Here is a 20,790-nt window from a genome sequence, read left to right on the forward strand (position 1 = left end):
GTGAGGGGCCCGTTTTTTAAGTTGCTTCCCAGGTTCCGTTTGGTTCAGTTGCTCAGTCGTCTCCGACTCTTTGCAACCCTATGAATCGCAGCATGGCAGGCCTCCCTGTCCATCACAAACTCCCAGAGTTTACTCAAACTCATCCATCGAGTCAGTGATGCCATGCCTTAGAAAGCATCACTACGAACGAAGCTAGTGGAGGTGATGGAATTCCAGTTGAGCTATTTCAAATCCTAAAAGATGATGCTGTGAAAGTACTGCACACAATATGCCAACAAATTTGGAAAACTCAGCAGTGGCCACAGGACTGGAAAAGGTCCGTTTTCATTCCAATCCCAAAGAATGGCAATCCCAAAGAATGCTCAAACTACTGCACAATTGAACTCATCTCACAGGCTAGTAAAGTAATGCTCAAAATTCTCCAAGCCAGGCTTCAGCAATACGTAAACTGTGAACTTCCAGATGCTCAAGCTTCCCAGGTAGCTATGATAAAGAACCTGCCTGCCAGTGCAGGAGACATAAGAGATGCTGGTTTGATCCCTGGGTGGGGAAGAGTTCATTGAGGAGGGCATGGCAACCCACTCCAGTATTCTTGCCTGGAAAAGCCCATGGACAGAGGAGCTGGTGGTCTAGGGTCCATAGGGTCAGAGAGTGCAACAAGACTGAAGCGACTTAGCACCGCATTCTTGCTGGGGAAAGAGCACTGAACAAGACAATCTCTACCTTAGTTGAGGTTCTGTGCCTCATCAAATCACATGGGTGACTGCAAATTAGTGAACACACTTTATTGTGTCTCTCGTCCTTATCTATACAATGAGAAGAGCAGTATGTGAGAAGTCAGTGAGTTTAGAAGGTTCAAGCACTTAGGACAGGGCCTTTGCACACATTAAATGTTAGATATTATTAAATAAAAAATACACAGAATCATTTTGACAATGTAAGTGCGATAGATGAAAAGAATGAGCTAAAGAGTGCCTGGGGACTGGGGACAGGCCACTTTTTTTGGTGTGATCACTAAAATAAATTTTGGGGGTAAGATTTCAAATTTACATATAAATTGCAAGCATGGTAAAGATTCTCATACATTTTTAAACCAGAATAATAATTTGCTATATTTTACTATATTTGCATTGTCCTATTCTCTTGTATATTTGTGTATGTTTTATATATAGACGTGGGTGTACTTTCCCCCCAACACCACTTTGTGTTTCAGACATCATGCCCTTTTAATCCCAAAAATTTCTGTGTATTTCCTAAAAACAGGAATATTGTCTTGCAAAACCTTGGTACAACTATCAAAATCAAGAATTTTGACAATAAAACGATTTTTAATACATCTTCCATACTTAAATGTTGCCACCTGTCCCAATAATGTAGCTATTCCCACGATCCAATCAGGATCACATATTTACATTTAGTTGTCATGCCTCTTTGGTGGTGGTGGTTTAGTTGCTAAGTCATATTAGACTCTTTGTGACCCGCATGGACTGTAGCCTACCAGGCTTTTCTGTCCATGGATTTTCCCAGGCAAGAATACTGGAGTGGATTTCCATTTCCTCCTCCTGTGGATCTTCCCGACCCAGGGATCGAACTCGAGTCTCCTACAATACTGGCAGATTACCGCTGAGCCACCAGAGATTCCCCATGCCTCTTCAGTTTCTTCAGAAAAGCAGTTAATTACTCAGCTTTTCTTTGTCTTTGTGACCTTAACATTTTTGAAGAGTACTGGTGAGTTATTTTCTAGATGTCCCTAAATTTAGATATGTCTGATATTTTCTCATGATTAGAATCAGGTTATGCACTTTTGGTAGGAATGGCACCAAAAGAAGTTGAGTCCTCCGTGGACCGCATCAGGAGGCATGTGACGTTGTTTTATCCCAGTACTGATGATGTTCACTTTGATCACTTGGTGTCTGCCAAGGTACTCCACTGGAAAGTTATTGTTTTCCCCTTTTTAGTTATTAAGTGTCTCATGGGAAGATATTCTGAGACTATCCTGTTCTGCCTCAGACCCTCACCCACTGTTTTTTACCATTCATTGATGATTCTTGCCTGAATCAGTTTTTCCAATGATTACAGAATGGTGGTTGGAGAGCCTCTAGTTTAGTTTGCTAGGGCTGCCATAACAAAATACCACTGACTGGGTGGCTTAATAAATTTATTTTCTCACAGTTGTGGAGACTAGAAGTCCAAGATCAAAGTGTTGGCATTTTGGTTTCTCCTGAAACCTCTGTCCTTAGTTTGTAGATGCTGCCTTCTGGCTATAAGGCATAAGACCATTCCTCTATGTTGGTTATCTTTTCCTCCTCTAGAAAAGACACAGTCATGCTGCGTTCGGGCCTACCCTAACTGGCTCATTTAGCTTAATCACCCCATTAAAGACTTTATCTCCAAATATTCTAAGGTATTGGGGGATTGTGAATTCCATGGTGAAGTACAGGGAAACCTGGCATGCTGCAGTCCATGGGGTCGCAAAGAGTTGGACACGACTGAATGACCGAACAATAAAGGTACTGGGAGACTGTAAATTCCACAAATGAGTTTGGCAAGGGTGTGGAGGGGAGAGTAACACAATTAAGTCTTTAACAGTGACATGAACTGGAACCTCAAGCTAGCTGTGCTAGTGGAAAGGCATTTCAGGAAGAGGGAATAAGTACAGAAGCTGTGAGACAGGCACATGATTGATGTCAAATGTAAGCCAGTGGATGAGAATGTGAAATGGTACAACCACTTTGGAGAAAAAAGTTTAGCAGTTTCTTATATTTACACTATAGCACAGTAAGAATTCATTAATACGCTTGCATAAGAATGTTTATAGTGGCTTTTTCTTTAAGAGTGCCAAATTGGAAAACACTCCAGTGTTCAACAATATTTGAATGAATAACCAGATTGTTGTATTCTTGTACCAAGAAATGCTGTTCATTGGGTGAAAAAAAGGAATGAAATATTGATACAACAACATGGCTGAATCAAAATAATTATGCCAAGTGAAAGAAGTCAGGTACAGAAGTGTATATACTGGATAATTCTATATATGATTCTTGAAAATGCAAGCTAATTTATGATGACTAAGAAAGCAGATTAGTAGTTGGGGTAGGGAGGAGGAGATGGAATATAAAGGGACTTGATAAACTTTTTGAGGGGGTGGATATGTTCCTGACCATGAAATTATCTTACTATACTTTCAAGAGGGGAATATGTTAAAAAAAAAACTGTCTGCTTTAAATAAGTGCAATTTTTGAACATCAAGTTTACAGCTTTACCTAAATAAAGCTACTTTATAAATGGGGGCGGAGGGGAAGCGTACATACTGTGTAATTCCATTAATGTAAATGCAAGCTGCACTGATCTATGGTAGCAGAAATCGTATCAGTGGTCATCTCTGGGTGGGAATTGACTGCTTAGGGGGCACAAGGGAATTTTCTGGGTGATGGAGTTTTACTGTATGTAAATTATATTGCAGTAAAGTTGATTTAAAAGATGAGAAAACAAACCATACTGTGCCACCATGAACACCCATATCTTTACTTAGAGCTTTTTTTTTTTTAGAGCTTCTTTTTTATTAAATGATTTATTATTATTTTTAAAATTATTTTATTTTTGGCTGCACTGGTTCCTTGTTGCTACAGGCAGGCTTTCTCTAGTTGCAGTACACAGGCTTCTCACTGCAGTGGCTTCTCTTGTTGGAGAGCATGGGCTCTAGGGCATGCTGGCTTCAATAGTTGCAGCATGTGGCCTCAGTAGTTGTGATGCCCAGGCTAATTTGCCCTGCAGCATGTGGGATCTTCCTGGACCAGGGACTGAACCTGAGTCCCCTGCATTGGCTGGCAAATTCTTAAGCACTGGACCACCAGGAAGGTCCTACTTAGAGTTTCTAAGGGCAGTCGGCTGCATCGCGCTCAGACACAGCTCTGGCTCCACTCCTGTCCTCACTGGCCTCATGTGTTAAGCAAGCCCAGTGGAGTCTCCCTTCCTGTAGTTTTCCTACCTGAACTTTAGGAGAGATCAGATCTGAAGCTCTGGGAGAACCATGAGTGTAAACTCTTTTTCATGCTATGAGAAGGGCCAGGCTACTTGAAAAAATTGTTGATGGCTTGATGTTTTTGACCTGCACTTTGGTGTTTTTAAGTTACAGAAATAACCTATTCTTATTATTATGACCAATATCCAATATTTATTAAAGTTTTCTGTCCAGCACAGAAATTAAAAGAGAATTCTTATGCCCATCCTGTGAGGTAGTTACTATCATTAGCCCCATTTTACAGATGCAGAGACTGAGAGAGGAGTTTGATTAACTGGAGTTTGAACTGACACCTCAGGCTCTTCATACCACCTTACCCTGCTCAGCCTCCCCAAGGTAAGCATTTACTTGAACAATTATGGCAAACCTTCTTCTACGCCTTTCTCTGTCGACAAACAGCCCTACCTCCAGTTCCCTGGAGCCTCGCACAGTGCCAGACATGACTAGAGCTCAATATTTAATGACAGAAGAGATGAAGGAAGAAGAGAAGCAGGGAGACTTTAGGTCCTTCCAGTAGACCCCTGCCTTTGACGGGCTGACATAGAAAATAAGACATAGTGGGATTATGTGATTCCAAATAACATAGGCCCTACAAAGGACAATAAAGCAGGTGAAAGAAGAGCAAAGGGTGGCGTAGGTTCTATGTTAGAATGGAGGGTTCAGGAGAGGAGTTGACTATTGAGCAGAGTCCTAGTGGAAGCCAAAGAATCAGCCAAATGCATAGTGACTAGAAGAACATTCCGTGTCAGGGGGAAGAGCAGGTGCAAAGGCCCTGAGATTGTAGCAGGTGAAGAGGCTGGTGTGACTGGAGCACAGGGAATAGAGAAGAGGAGTGGGAAGCAGAATGATGCTCCCTTCTCGTCCCTGGTACTTCAGGGGGTGAGACTACCCAAGGGGCAGCCGACCCTGGGTGGGTGGGGAGAGATTCTTCGAGAAAAGCATTAGGTTCTGGCCTGAGAGGGAAAGGTTGGGTGAGTGGAGAAGTGTAGAAGGGATGGGAGCTGACAAAAGGCTAAGGCTGCTTCAGTGGGCTGTACGAGAGGGTAGTAAGAATGAGGAGGAAGCTTGGGGGTTGAGGATTGGGGGCAGGAGGTGGCAGGGGGCCATGGTGGAGAATTACCTGAAATGGCAATTATAACAGGGCAGCTCAGTGGGGTTCCTAAAGGGGGAGAAGCTGATACAGGGTATGGGAGGGGGACCGTGGAGGTGCTGAAGGACAGAAGCTTGAGGTGGATGCCTCAGGTAGAGGGTGCACTCTGAGCCAGAGACACTGGGAAGAGCTGGGGGAAGGCTATGCTGTTGGCTTGAATTCCCCTGCCTTGACAGAACCGGATTTCTGAGGCTCCAGGAGCTCCATCTCCAAGAAAAACTAGAGCCTGTCATGCTTTCTAACTAGCCTCTTACAACTACAGGGAGAGATGGTTGACTCCATTTTATGAATGGGAAGACAGAGCCTCTGAAGCTGTCACATCACAAACAAGCTGAATGGCTGAAATCTGATCCCCAGCAGCCTTCTGTTTTGGTATCCAAACTCTTAGTTAGTTCAGTTGCTCAGTCCTGCCCAACTCTTGCGACCCCATGAACTGCAGCATACCAGGCTTTCCTGTCCATCACCAACTCCTGGAACATTCTCAAACTCATGTCCATCGAGTCGGTGATGCCATCCAACCATTTCATCCTCTGTCGTCCCCTTCTCCTGCCTTCAATCTTTCCCAGCATCGGGGTCTTTTCCAATGAGTCGGCTCTTTGCATCAGGTGGCCCTATTGGAGCTTCAGCTTTAGCATCAGTCCTTCCAATGAATATTCACGGTTGATTTCCTTTAGGATTAACTGGTTTGATTTGCTTGCAGTCCAAGGGACTCTCAAGAGTCCCTTCTCTAATACCACAGTTCAAAAGCCTCAATTCTTTGATGCTCAGCTTTCCTTATGGTCCAACTCTCACATCCATACATGAATACTGGAAAAACCATGACTTTGACTAAACAGACTTTTGTAGGCAGAGTAATGTCTCTGCTTTTTAATATGCTGTCTAGGTTGGTCAAAGCTTTTTTTCCAAAGAGCAAGAGTCTTTTCATTTCATGGCTGCAGTCACCATCTCCAGTGATTTTGGAGCCCAAGAAAGTAAAGTCTGTCACTGTCTCCATCTAAACTCTTAACTGCTATACAAACCAAGGTTCTCCAGCTTGAGTGCACCTCAGTATCACCTAGATTGCTGGGCCCCACCCCCAGAGCCACTAACCAGTGAGTCCTAGATTGGGCTTGATTATTTACATCTTACTGGTCCCAGATGATGCTAATGTTGATGTTGTTGGTCCAGGAACCACACTTTGAAAACTAATACACACACTATACTGCCCCTGGACTGAGCACAACAATGATGCAGTTGTAGAGGACTGGAGTTCTGGCAAAGAATTTGGGGATGGATTGGAGCTATTACGTTGAAAACTTAAGCAAATAAGTCACGAGGTGATTATTAAAGCCAAGAAAATAAAAACAATTTTTAAGAAAAACATTGTAATCATCATAAACTATAACACTCAGCTGGAACTAATATTACATTGTCATTATAATGTAAAAACAGTACATTGATTTAACCAGAAATTATGATATAATTATTTGGGAAAAATTGGAGTGGGAGCACGTGTATGTGTGAGTGTTCGTGCGTGCATGTGTGTGTGTGTGTGTAGAGAGAGAAAAACTGTATCTCTATTCTTTATAGCTGTAAGAAATATAAAAAGTCTAAAATTTTAAGATCTTAACGTGACACCGTAATCAGGTATAAAGAAGTAAGCAGGGACTTCCCAGTTAGCAGGTGGATACCCTGCAATGCAGGGGACTTGGGTTCGATCCCTGGTCAGGGAACTAAGATCCCGCATGCCACGGGGCAACTAAGCTGAGCACCGAGACTCCTGAGCCCACGCACCTTGACTGGAGAGTCTGTGCACCTCAACACAAGATACTACCCCCGAGCACCACAGCTAAGACCGAGTGCATCTCCTTGCCTCCAGAAAGTAACCACAGAATGAGTTGTTGCTGCATAGGATGGGTCTCAGTGGCGAGAAAGGGATTTTTGTTTAAAGATTTGTAGTACTATCTAACTTGTAGCAGTCACTGACTCTTAAACATTATATATATTTATTACCATGATTAAACTTGGAATTAAACATAAGTGGATTTAGCCACCGCTGAAACAGCCTGTCAGCTTGGTGGCGCTGTTCAGCTTCTGGCCACAATACCCACCTCTTGTCCTTGAATTGCCTAGAAGCATCTGGAGGGCTACAAGTAGTAGTACCCAAATCACGCCCTGGGGATGCTACACTGGAGACTTTACATCCAGTGAAACTCAGCAGAGGAGGCCTCTTGTCTATTTATTGAGGACCTGAGTCAGAAAACAAAGATGGAAGCAGATGCAGCCACTCTGTTTCCCAAACTTAATGGATTGTTCTCATTTCAAATGTTCTTCCTATGAGCCACTTCAGTGCTCAGAATTTCTACCTCTCTCTTCTGGGAATAGCATAGAAATTCTTTGTTCAGCTCTCAGCTGAGTATTTGCTGCAGAAAATTTGCTGCTAATTTCTCAGGAGTTGTTTTTGATTCTTCGAAAGGTAAAGGAATACAATGAGCTAGCAGGGCAAAGTCCTTGATTCTATAACTACTATGGGACATTCAAAATAAACTATTGAGGAGTCTAGTCGAAATGTTCATGACTGGAAGGCACCAAAGTACACAAAATGATCAAAGTGTGAAGCATACAGCCTTTTAGGATGGGAATTTGAAAATTCATTGTTTATTAATATATTTAAAAATTCATATACTTTGAACCAGGGATTTCATTTCTAGGATTTATCCTATAGAAATACATGCCCATGCATGGAAGAGTATGTATACTACAAGGATTTTTATTCTGGTCATTTGTAATAGTAAAATATTAGAAATATTCAAGGGCCAGAGACAGGAGATTAGTTACATACAGCCACACATTTGAATATAATGTAGCCCAAAATGAAGGAGTTGTCTCCTGTATGCTACCACAGAATAAGAATTCACAACAAATAGCCGAACTATTTCAAATCCTAAAAGATGATGCTGTGAAAGTGCTGCACTCAATATGCCAGCAAATTTGGAAAACGCAGCAGTGGCCACAGGACTGGAAAAGGTCAGTTTTCATTCCAGTTCCAAAGAAAGGCAATGCCAAGAAATGTTCAAACTACTGCACAGTTGCACTCATCTCACACACTAGCAAAGTAATGCTCAAAATTCTCCAAGCCAGGATTCAATAGTACATGAACTGAGAACTTCCAGATGTTCAAGCTAGATTTAGAAAAGGCAGAGGAACCAGAGATCAAATTGCTAACATCCAATAGATCATAGCAAAAGCAAAAGAGTTCCAGAAAAACATCTACTTCTACTTTTATTGACTAAGTCAAAACCTTTGACTATGTGGATCACAACAAACTGTGGAACATTCTTCAAGAGATGGAAATACCAGACCACCTTCCCTGCCTCCTGAGAAACCTGTATGCAGGTCAGGAAGCAACAGTTAGAACTGGACATGGAACAACAGACTGCTTCCAAATTGGGAAAGGAGTATGTCAAGGCTATATATTGTCACCCTGCTTATTTAACTTATATGCAGAGTACATCATGCAAAATGCTGGGCTGGATAAAGCATAAGCCGGAATCAAGACTGCTGGGAATAACCTCAGATATGCAGATGACACCACCCTTATGGCAGAAAGTGAAGAACTAAAGAGCCTCTTGATGAAAGTGAAAGAAGAGTGAAAAAGCTGGCTTAAAACTCAACATTCAGAAAACTAAGATCATGGCATCTGGTCCAATCACTTCATGCCAAATAAATGGGGGAACAATGGGAACAGTAAGAGACTTTATTCTCTTGGGCTCCACAATCACTGCATATGGTGACTGCAGGCATGAAATTAAAAGACACTTGCTCCTTGGAAGAAAAGCTATGACCAACCTATACAACGTATTAAAGAACAGACACATTACTTTGCCTACGAAGGTCCGTCTAATCAAAGCTATGGTTTTTCCAGTAGTCATGTATGGATGTGAGAGTTAGACAATAAAGAAAGTTGAGTGCTGAAGAACTGATGCTTTTGAAATGTGGTATTGGAGAAGACTCTTGAGAGTCCCTTGGACTGCAAGGAGATCCAAGCAGTCAATCCTAAAGGAAATCAACCCTGAATATTCACTGGAAGGACTGATGCTGAAGCTGAAACTCCAATACTTGGGCCACCTGATGTGAAGAACTGACTCACCTGATGCTGGGAAAGATTGAAAGCAGGAGGAGAAGGGGATGACAGAGGATGAGATGGCGGGATGGCATCACCGATTCGATGGACATGAGTTTGAGTAAACTCTGGGAGTTGGTGATGGACAGGGAGGCCTTGTGTGCTGCAGTCCATGGGGTCACAAAGAGTTGGACAGGACTGAGCTGCTGAACTGAACATAGAAGAAAAGTCGGTGAGTCGTATCTGACTCTTTGCGACCCCTTGCACTATACAGTCCATGGAATTCTGCAGGCCAGAATACTGGGGTGGGTCGCCTTTCCCTTCTCCAGGGGATCTTCCCATCCCAGGGATAGAACCCAGGTCTCCCACATTGCAGGCAGATTCTTTACCAACTGAGCTATCAGGGAACTGAACATATTATTACGTAAAATGCAAATATAAACTAGCATGAGGAAATTAGCATAACCTCAAATTTTGTTGAAATATGTGTACATAACTGCTAGCCTTCACTGAGTTGTTTCTCTGTATTTGGGAATGATCTAGGTACTATAAATAAACACTAAATAAATAAATAAATACTAATTTATTCCAATACACGTATAGGTTTTTTCATTGTTATCTCCATTTTCCTTAGGAACTGAGGCTCAGAGAGGTTAGGTTACTTTCTCAAAGCCATAGCACCAAGAAGTGATTGAGCTTGGTTTCAAACTGAGGTATATCTGATTTCAAAGCTGGTGGTACTTATATGTACTCATGTTAGTTTCTACATACATAAAGGAAACACATGGATAAATACTCTACATGCCAAAAAAAATTCCCTCTAGGTGATTCTTTCAACATTTCTGCATTATTTTAACTTTTTATGTATTTAATGTTTGGTATTAGTTTTTAAGTACTTTTTTGTAGATATAAAAAGAAATAAAATTCAGTTTACAAGAATGTTCAATAATGTAGACTGCATTTCCTTGCTCACTTGCTTAGTGAGTATTGATTAAGCTCCTAATGGCTGCTGGATCAGGGACTGAGGTGAATGAAACCCAGTTCCTGTCATAGAGGAACATAGGATCTCGTGAGGGCCAGAAAGAAGCTCTGAGTCCCCAGTCTTTTCTGGCTGTATTGCACTGTGACCCTCCTGGAGATTTTGGTTGGCCAGAGAGAAATGAGGTTGCGGCGTTGGTATCCACATTCAAAGTGTTGCCTCTTTCAACTTATGGTACCAGGTACTGTGCGGAGACCTGAACATAATACACTTTCAGGATCTTGTTATGAATAAGGCACACTTTCTGCTAGCAAAATCTGGTATTGTGAGGAAAACTGCTATTTTTCTAAATAGTTGCAGTTCCCCACTGTTGAAAATAATGATAATAACTAACACTTAAGAAGTACTCACTAGACACTGGTTCATATACATTTTTAGGTGTTTTTTTTTTTATTGTAGAAGTATAGTTGATTTACAATGTTGTGCTAATTTCTGTTGCATAGTACAGTGGCTCAGTTATATATACATTCTTTTTTGTAGTCTTTTCCATTATGGTTTGTCCCAGGACACTGAATATAATTCTCTGTAAGACCTGTAGTTCCATGTAGGACCTTGTTGTCCATCCATTTTATATGTAATGACTTGCACCTATACTCCTTACTCCCTACACATTTCTTACATATACTAATTTGTTGAATTCTTAATCCTCTGAGATTCTGTCTTTATCTCTATTTTACAGATGAGGAAACTGAGGCAGAGAGAGTTTAGGCAACTTGCCCAAGATCACATAACTAAGAAATTCCACTGAAAACCAGGAAATTCCAAGCCAGGCAAGTGCTTAGAAGAGCACAACTAAAGAACCCAAAGTGTGGGAGAACAATCATGATAAAAAAGAAATTGTATTAACAACCCTAACAGTACCTGTCACAACCACACAGAGCTTTGTGAGTTTTAAGTGCTTGTGAATACATGTCTCCATGATAGGTGAGTCCCAGTATAAAATGATCCTCCCATTTTTCACAATGAGAAGTTTGCAAAAAAGAAAATATTTGAAGGCCCATCTTGAATGTATAAACTCTTAAGGCTGTCGATGAAATGTCTATGTATAATATTTATTATTTTAGGTATGTACATGTTTTAAATATTATCAATATATTTAAATATATTTAAATATATTTTATATTAATGACTAATATATTAATTTAAAAATACTGTTTTTTCCCCCTAATCTGACACTTTGCAAAACATCTTTATTCCATCTCATCCTGTGTATCTTTGACCTCCTATCTTTATCACCCCTGGAATAGGAAATCGCAACCCACTCGAGTATTCTTACCTGGACAATTTCTTGGGCAGATGGTTTCTGAATCACCCAACTCACTTTCTAGATGACATACATTTCACTCCTATATAATTTATTTGTTATCCAGAACTTTCTGAGCTTTATATGATGTTGTCACTGAGATATTTTATACTTAAAGTCCCAGTTCACTTAATCGTAGGACAGTGTTTTTTTTGCGTGTCCTATTGGTTTATATTTGTGATCACAACATCCTTTTTAAAGTCCTTTTTATGAGGCTTGCATCTTTACACGGGGTATGAAGTCAACACCTAGTATAATGACTACACCTGTGTCAAAAACTTTTTAAACCCCTTCCTTCAGGTGACTTCTGTAAATTGGTCTTTTGCAAACAATACTTTGTTGTTTAAAGTAATTGAAGAGGGACTTCCTTGATGGTCCAATGGCTAAGACTCTGCTGGTCAGGGAAATAGATCCCACCTGCCACAGCTAGGAGTTCGCATGCTGCAGCTAAAGATTCGCATGCCACAACTAAGACCTGGTGAAGTTGAACAAACAAATACATAGAAAATAACTTTAAAAATATAGTAATTGAGATAGTTTAGGTAATACAAAAGACTCTGTGAGGCTTTGTAAGAACTGAAATACAAAGCAATTCCCACTTTTCTCTGAGGGATAATTTATGGGGAAAACCACCCTGCCTTATATCCAGGTGTAGACCGCACATTAACCTTATCTATTAAACTTGGCAAACTTTCCTGTACAAATCTGTATAGTGGGCCCTATCCTCACTTAACACATGAGTAATCTGAGACTCAGAGGTGAGGTGACTTGCCCGAGGCTCCTCACAAATGGCAGAACTGGAACACAACTCAAACCAGAGTCTATCTGATCCTCTCACTCACCCTCTCCCGTTAAAGCCACTGGGAAAGTTTTTAAACCACCTTCCTAATTTAGATGGCTGGCCCTGGTAAGAATGTAGGGCTGTGTTGACAGAATACTAACACTGATTTATTTATTGTTCTCTTATTGCCTTATGTTTGTATAGCTGTGTGCAGTATTTCATAAAGAGAATGGCAAAGTAATTTGCAAATATAAAACCCAGATGCTTAATTTTAATTTCTGGGTTTCTGTTTCAAATTTAGTGCAAGGCAGGTTGTTTATACTGTAAGTAAATGCCCTAGTGTCTATAAAGATCCCTGGAAGCTGCTCTTAGGTCCTGAAATGGCTTATTTGCTTACATTTGTTTTGTTGTTGTAAAATAATCCCTTCAGGTATGAAGTGGGAAGAGTCAATGGTGCCTGGTTTGGTGGTGCAGGTTCCCCCACAAGGCTGTGCTGGAGCTGTTTTCTCGAGGCTCATGAGAGCTGTTCGTGCACATCTCTCCCAAGCTCTGCTCAGTAATGTCAGGGTGGCAGCTGGAAATCAGCCAGGGGGAGTATTTACACCATGGAAACTGGTAAACCTTACAAAGGAAGTCCTTCCATTCCCCCTCTGCCCCTTCCCCAAATGATGTAACCTCCCTATACCTTGTGAATAGTAAGAGTACTTTCTTTCCAGGTTTTCTGAAGATTTAGTGAAATAAAACATGGCAATTCTTCTATGTTTATTTATTTAGATAAATAATGCATATGCAGGGTTGAAATAATCAAACAAAAAAGGTTACAGTGAAAAGTAAGTTTCCATCCCAACCTGGACTTGCATTTCAATTCCTATCCTGAGAGGCAGACTATTTCTTGATATCCTTTCAGAAATGTCCTCTGCATATATAAGCATACAGTGAAAAAGGAAAGTGAAGTCGCTCAGTTGTGTCCAATTCTTCGCAACGCCATGGACTGTAGCCTACCAGGTTCCTCCATCCGTGGAATTTTCCAGGCAAGAGTACTGGAGTGGGTTGCTATTTCCTTCTCCAGGGGATCTTTCCGACCCAGGGATCGAACCCAGGTCTCCTGTATTGCATGCAGACGCTTTACCCTCTGAGCCACCAGGGAAGCCCATAGCATATAGACAGGTATACAAATGTAGATCTATAAGCCAGTTTAGAATAATCACAAATAGATAGAGATAAAATATATGTCTCAGTGTGTGTGTTCTGCCCCTTGACACACACACTGAGACATATATTTTATCTCTGTCTATCTAAGATCTGTTATTTTTTTTTCATTATTTTTTTATTTGGGTCTTCATTGCTGCTCCAGCTTTTCTATAGTTTCGTCAAGTAGGGGAGACTACTCTCTAATTGCAATGCATGGGCTTCTCGTTGCAGTGGCTTCTCTTGTTTCAGCTCACAGGCTCTAGACCACAGGGTCAGTAGTTATGGCACACAGGCTTAGTTGCCGCATGGCTTGTGGGGTCTTCCCAGAGCAGGGATTGAACCCATGTCTCCTGCATTGATAGGTGGATTCTTTGCCACTGAGCCACCACGGAAGCCCTAACTTGTTACTTTTAAGGGTTGCCATTATTCCATTTTTAGATGCTCCATGGGTTACTTACCCAACCTTCTGTGAGTGATATTCAGATTGTTTCCCATCTCTTGCCAGTACAATGAGCGTTAAATAACCTGTCTTTTGCACATAAACATGAGTATATCTCTATGCTCAATTCCTGGAAATGGAACCATTGGGTCAAAGAGTACAGGCGTTTAGAATTCTGGTTTGATTGTCAACTGCCTTTCAAGAGTTGTATCAATTTTCTCTCTAACCTATGGAATAGGTGAGTGCAAATCCCTACAGCCTTGGGATATTGTCCAACTTTTTGATCTGTCTCATCTGGCAACCTGGGTACGTAAATGGTCCTCATTATTATTATTGATGGAAAAACTTAGGTGTGGGAGTGGCCCTTGGGCACTGGAGTTCCATGAACTCTGCTTTGCAGGCTCTTTATCATCTCCATTTTTCTTGAGTGAAATTTCTCAGGAACATTAAGGATCAAGAGGGTGAGAAGCTCTAGTGCTCTGGGAAGTTCTGGTACAGCTTGTTCCCTGTCACTGTAACAGAATCAGCTTTCTGAAATACAGACTTGTTCTTCTTGCGCTTCTCTTGCTCTTCTCTCTAGACTTACCGTGGCTCCACATTTACCAAAGTTCTTCAACCAGCAGTGCCAGCATCCCCTTGAACTGGTTGGAAATGTACATTTTCAGACTCCTCTGCAGACCTACTAAATCAGACACCCTGGAAGAGGGGCTAAGCTCCAACAAGGGTGATGCTGCTGTGAGCTCAAGTTTGAAACCCCTGACTTGCAGAATGAAGTGGCCTCTTTCCAACTTGTGGCTCAAACCTACCTTTCCTACTGTGTTTCCTGCTCTGTCCTACAACTTCTAAACACACCTAGTTATTGGCTTCTCAAATCTCCCTCCTCTTTCTCACCTCTGTTCTTGGGGCAGGAACCTCTAGGAGTCTCCCAATTTCTTATAGAGCAATAGACGCCTGCATTTTAAAATTGCATTTCCCAGCCTCCCTTGCAACTATGCTCTGGCAAATGGGAAGTAAAGTGGGCAACTTCCGAATTGTGCCTTCAGAAGGAAGGAGCACACCTAGCCTTCTGCTTGGGCACTCCCAGTGGCTGACTTGATAATTCTGAACCACAAAACAGATGAGGGCCAGGCCTCAGGTGTGGGGGACATCAGGAGGGATAGGCCTGGGTCCCTGACCCTGTGGGGTCACTGTTGGGGCCAGAAGACCACTTCAGCCTAGACTGTGATAATAGAAAGAGATAGACTTTCATTTTACTTATCCCACTGTTCCCTGAGGACGGCTTGATCTCCGTTGACCATCTTCCCTAATACAGTGCCTTCTGGTGTGCTGTTCCTCCACCTGCCCGGCAACAATCTTCTCTGTCCTTTCAAGGACACAATCCACCTCTCTCCCTGATCCTATGAGAGGTGATACATCCTCACCAGGAACTCGTTTCACTTCAGAGTCCCTGTTCCCAGCCAGTGTGGAGTCAAGTCATTTCCCCACTAGAGCAGGGGTTCCTTGAAGTGGGGGCAAGTGTCATCATCCAAAACTATCCCACCATCTGATTGAGTGTCTGGCACAAAGCAAATACCAAAAACCATTTTTCAAAGGCAGTTTTAAGCCAGCCTCTGCCTTTTCTATGTTCCCTGATAAACTGTGCTTTGGTGAATACCTTGGATGAGACTGAGAACAATCGGCAGCCTGGTGACTAGAAGCTGTTTTCCTTTCCCCAGAGCAACTGTGGTCCGAGTGGGCTGAGACCGGCCACTGAGGGTGCTGGGGGGTGACCTAGGGAGTCAGGGGCACGAGGGGAAGAAAGAAGTCGAGAGAAGCGTTCACTGTGTCTCTGCCCAGCCCACTCAGCCATCTCCTCACCATGCTGGGGCTGAGCCGCGTGGAGAGACCTCAAGTTCAAGACTGACACTGCGAGACCTTTCTCAAAAGGCCAGTCCATCACTGCAGACCCAGGTTTCATGCTCCGGGAGCCAACTGATTTCTCAGAGCACTGTTTGTTCCGTGGGGCCAAGCGACACCAGGACATGCTGACCTTTACTCTGACTCAACTGAAAGTCTGCAGTAATACACCGTCAACCAGATTGGTGCTATCTGGCCCCTGCCCCCCTCCTCTCTCCTTTCCCTCCTCTCTTCCCCACCCCGCCACCCCCCCGCCCTGCAGGGCTAACAAATTGTTACCATTCCATTGGTTCATCAAATAGTCATTCAGTGTCAGCCTTGTGCCAGTCGCTGTGCAAGGCGCTTGGACAGAAAGATGAAGACGTTCTCTGGTCCTCTTTCCACGCAGGAACACATGTGTCGCACTAGTGCAGGAGTCTCTCAGCTGTGGTCCCTGAGGCCCTTTTAGGGGATCTGTATTATTTTCATAAGAATACTGACTTTGTTTGCCCCTTTTACTCTCAATTTTCCATGTGTGTACCGTGGAATTTTCCAGAAGCTGCATGATGTGTGATATTACAGCATATAGAAATGGACATGAGAATCCAGTTGTCTGTGAAGTTAGACTTTTAAGAGGTTTGTCAACTTGTAAAATATGGTCATTCTTCTCAATGAAAATATACTTGTTTTTTACAAAAATGTTTTGTTATGTATTTATACATTTTAAATTTATGCATGTTATTGTTTCAAAGATAAGTCACTAAATAAATACTGTTAAAATGTCCCCATTTTAATTTCAAATTTGGTAATACAACCTAAATAGTGCTTCCCTGGTGGCTCAGACGGTAAAGAATCTGCCTGCAATGTAGGAGACCTGGGTTGGATCCCTGGGTTGGGAAAATCCCCTGGAGGAGGAAATGGCAACCCACTCCAGTATTCTTGCCTGGAGCATCCCCATGGATAGAGAAGCCTGGCGGGCTACAGTCCACGGGGTCACACAAAGTCAGACACAATTAAGCACAGCACAGCAGAGCCTAAATAAAAGTCTCTTATGGCCTTCAGTTCTTTTTTTAAACTTTTCATTTTGAGATCATTGTAGGTTCACATGCAATCATAGGAAATAATATGGCGAGATCTGTGTACCCTTCCTCCAGTTTCCCTGAATGGTAATGTCTTGCATAACTTTAGTACAATATCACAAACAGGAAACGGGCCCCTGCACCCCTCTTTTCCAGATTTCACCCATTTTCCTTGTATTTGTGAGTGTGTTCAATACTGTGCAGCTCTATCAGGCGTGTAGATTTGTGTAACCACCCCCGGAGTCAAGATACAGAGCAGTTCCATGACAAGGGTGCCTCAGTGCCCTTTTGTAGACACAGCCACCTCCTTCCCTCCCCTCCCTAACCCCTATTCTCCCACTCTATAATTTTGTCAGTTCAAGAATATTATATAAATGGAAAATTTCATTTACATTGTGTAACATTTTTGGGTTGGTCTTCTCAGTATAATTCCTTTGCAACCTATCCATGTAGTTGCAGGTGTTAATAGTGTGTTTCCTGCTACAACCTAGGACTGTTCGCACAGATGTGCCACCGTTTGTTTAATTGTTCTACATTAGGGTTGTTTCTGACTTCTGGCTATTATGAATAAAGTTGCTTTATGAATAGAGCTACTTTATTATGAATAAAGTACCTGAATGTTCATAATTCATGTACAGACTTTTGTATGAACATAAGTTCTCTTCTCTGGGATAAATGCCCCAAAGTACAGTTACTGGGTGGTATGGTAAGCACATGCTTAATTTTGTAACAAGTCACTACAACTTTTCCTGAGTGGCTGTACCATTTACATTCCTACCAGGAATTTATGAGTGATCTGATTTCTCTGCATCCTTACCAGCATATAGTGTCATCAGTATTTTTTATTTTAGCCATTCTGATAGTTGTGTAGGGATATTTCATTGTGATATTAAGTTGTATTTCCTGATGGTAATGTTGAAAATACCTTCACGTGTTGTTGTTCCTTCCCTAAGTTATGTCCGACTCCTTGCCACCCCATAGATTGCAGCACACCAGGCTTTCCTGTCCTTCACTATCTTCCAGAGTTTGCGCGAATTCATGTCCATTGAGTCAGTGATGCTATCCAACCATCTCATTCTCTGCTGCCCCCTTCTCCTTTTGCCTCCAGTCTTTCTCAGCATTGATGTAGGAGATAGATGGGCCAGGCCGCTGATGTTTGTCAAATGGAGCAAAGCTGGTTTTTGTCTGTAGCCAGACAAGAACAATGCCTGTTTCCTTTCCTCCATTGATACAGAGGCAATAACTAACAGCGGAAATTTTTTTGCAGCAAAACAGAAATGAGTGAACAATCTTTGGCACATACCAGTCAACCAGGCCTACAAGAGTTAAACAATCTTGGTTATTCTTTAACTGTTACTACAAACAAATACTAGTAGCTGGACTTGTCTTTCACAGAGCTAATTACTCTCTGACTCCATATAGATTATACTCTGCCCCTGACATACTTTTCCCCCTACACTCTCTTGTAGCATTCTGCATTTTGGAAAGAAGGTCGTGGGCCAATAGCCTCAGGGACACAAGACCCAGTTGCTGAGTTGCCTGATGCCAGCTGTGGCCATTTAGAAATTTTGCAGGAGAGAAAATTAAGCCAGACCTTCAAGAGGATATAAAACCTCTTCCTCTTCCTGAGAAAGGAGGGCACAGTTCTTGAGGTATTAGCCTGAGATGTTTCCCTTTTGCCTGGTAAAAATAATAAAGCTATTCTTTTCTATTTCCTCCAAACTCTGTCTCCATATTTCAATTTGGCATTGGTGGACAGGGACCCAAGAGTTTGGCAACAGCATCAGGGTCTTTTCCAATGAGGCTGCTCTTCGCATCAGGTGGCCAAAGTATTGGAGCTTCAGCTTCAGCATCACTCCTTCCAATGAATATTCAGGGTTGATTTCCTTTAGGATTGACTGGTTTTATCTCCTTGCTTTCCAAAGGACTCTCAAGAGTCTTCTCCAGCACCACAATTTGAAAACATCAATTCTTTAGCTCTCAGCCTTTACATTCAGTTCTTACATCCATATGTGACTACTGGAAAAATCATAGCTTTGACTACAGGGACCTTTGTCAGCAAAGTGATGTCTCTGCTTTTTAATACCCTGTCTAGGTTGGTCATTGCTTTTCTTCCAAGGAGCAAGCATTATTTTTCATGCCTGCAATCCCTGTTTGCAATGATTTTGGAGCCAAGAAAATAAAATGTTACTGCTTCCACTTTCCCCCCTTCAATTTGCCATGAAATGGTAGGACCGGATGCCATGATCTTAGATTTTTGAATGTTGAGTTTTAAGCCAGCTTTTTCTCTCCTCTTTCACCTTCATCAAGAGGCTCTAGTTACTCTCCACTTTCTGCCATTAGAGTGATATCATCTGCATATCTGAGGTTGTTGATATTTCTCCTGGCAATCTTGATTCCAGTTTGTGATTCATCCAGTCCAGCATTTCACATGATATACTCTGCATATAAGTTAAATAATCAGAGTGACAATATATACCCTTCTCATGTTTCTTTCTCAATTTTGAACTAGTCTGTTGTTCCATGTCTGATTCTAACTGTTGCTTCTTGTCCTGCATACAGGTTTATCAGGACACAGGTAAGGTAGTCTGTACTATCTTGGGTGGCCCCGCATGGCATGGCTCATAGCTTCATTGAGTTATGCAAGCCCCTTTGCCACAACAAGGCTATGATCCAGGAAGGAGTTTTTCACATGCTTATTTGCCAACTGTATACCTTTTCATTGCTATATCTGTTCATGTCTTTTGCCCATTTTCTAATTGGTTGGATTGTTTGTTTTCACTTTGGAGTTTTGAGAGTTCTTTATGTATTCTAGATACCAGGCCTTTGTCAGTTATGTGATCAGCAAATATTTTCTTGTAGTGTTTTTATCCCCTTCACATCACAGTCTCTTTCTTAGAACAAAAGGTTTTCATTTTGAATGATCCAATTTATCTTTTTTTTTTTCTTTATGGATCATGCTTTTGGTGTTAAATCTAAGAACTCTTTACTCAGCCCTAGGTCCTCAAGATTTTCTTTTTTTTCTCTCTAAAAGTTTTGTAGTGTAACATTTTACATCCAATCTTTCATACATTTTGAGTTAATTTTTGTATAAGTTGTGGGGTTTAGGTGAAGGTTCATTTGCTATGAATGTCAATAATTCCTAAGGGATCCTGGGACCAAAGATTTGAGAACTTCTACAATAATGTGTATAAGATACTCTGAAATAAGTAAGTGCAAAGAGCTATGGGAAGGTTAACTTTGAGCAAAGTAGTCCTGGAAGACTTCCCAAAAGAGGTGACATTTGAGTTCTGCTTTGAAGGATGGATAGGGTTATTGGTTTTCTGTCTCCCATATCCAGAGATATTCTCAGTGTTGGGGTTAATTTTAAAAGAGGGAGATGTGGAAAAGAAAGAGAAAGACCAAAAAAATCAGGCAGATTTCTTTTTGAGTACCTAAGTTACCTTCCCTAAGCCTCAGTTTTCTTATCTGCAAAATGGGGGAATTATTCTTTCTTTTCAAGGAAGCTGAAGATTAAATAAGTGTGTAAACGGGCACGCATGGTACCTGACACATGGTTGCCACTCTATGAACTACCTCCTACCCTACTTTCATGATTTCCTTTACCTTTTCTCCATGTGATGGGGTTAGATACTCCCTTTGATGTTCAGCCTATGCTTAATTTTATTCTTTCCCCCCATATTGCTCTAGATGAGTGATCCTCACAATTTAACTACATATCAACAGTCACAAAGCTAACACTCAATATTTAGTTGTGGAGAGGCTTTTAAAACGCAGATTGTAGAGTTTCTGATTTAGTAGGTCTATGGT

The 20,790-nt window shown here is 41.7% G+C and overlaps 1 protein-coding gene across 1 annotated transcript in view; it reads left to right on the top strand.

The window, feature by feature from the left end:
- The window catches only part of PDYN (prodynorphin), a 105,535-nt gene that overhangs the window by 1,942 nt on the left and 82,803 nt on the right, over positions 1-20,790 (top strand). Inside the window, exon 2 of the mRNA XM_043883470.1 lies at positions 4,266-4,357. The gene's annotated coding sequence lies outside the window, so the exon portion shown is untranslated. The remainder of the gene's footprint in view (positions 1-4,265; positions 4,358-20,790) is intronic.

The sequence above is a fragment of the Cervus elaphus genome, chromosome 23 (genome assembly GCF_910594005.1).
Source record: "Cervus elaphus chromosome 23, mCerEla1.1, whole genome shotgun sequence".
NCBI lineage: Eukaryota > Metazoa > Chordata > Mammalia > Artiodactyla > Cervidae > Cervus > Cervus elaphus.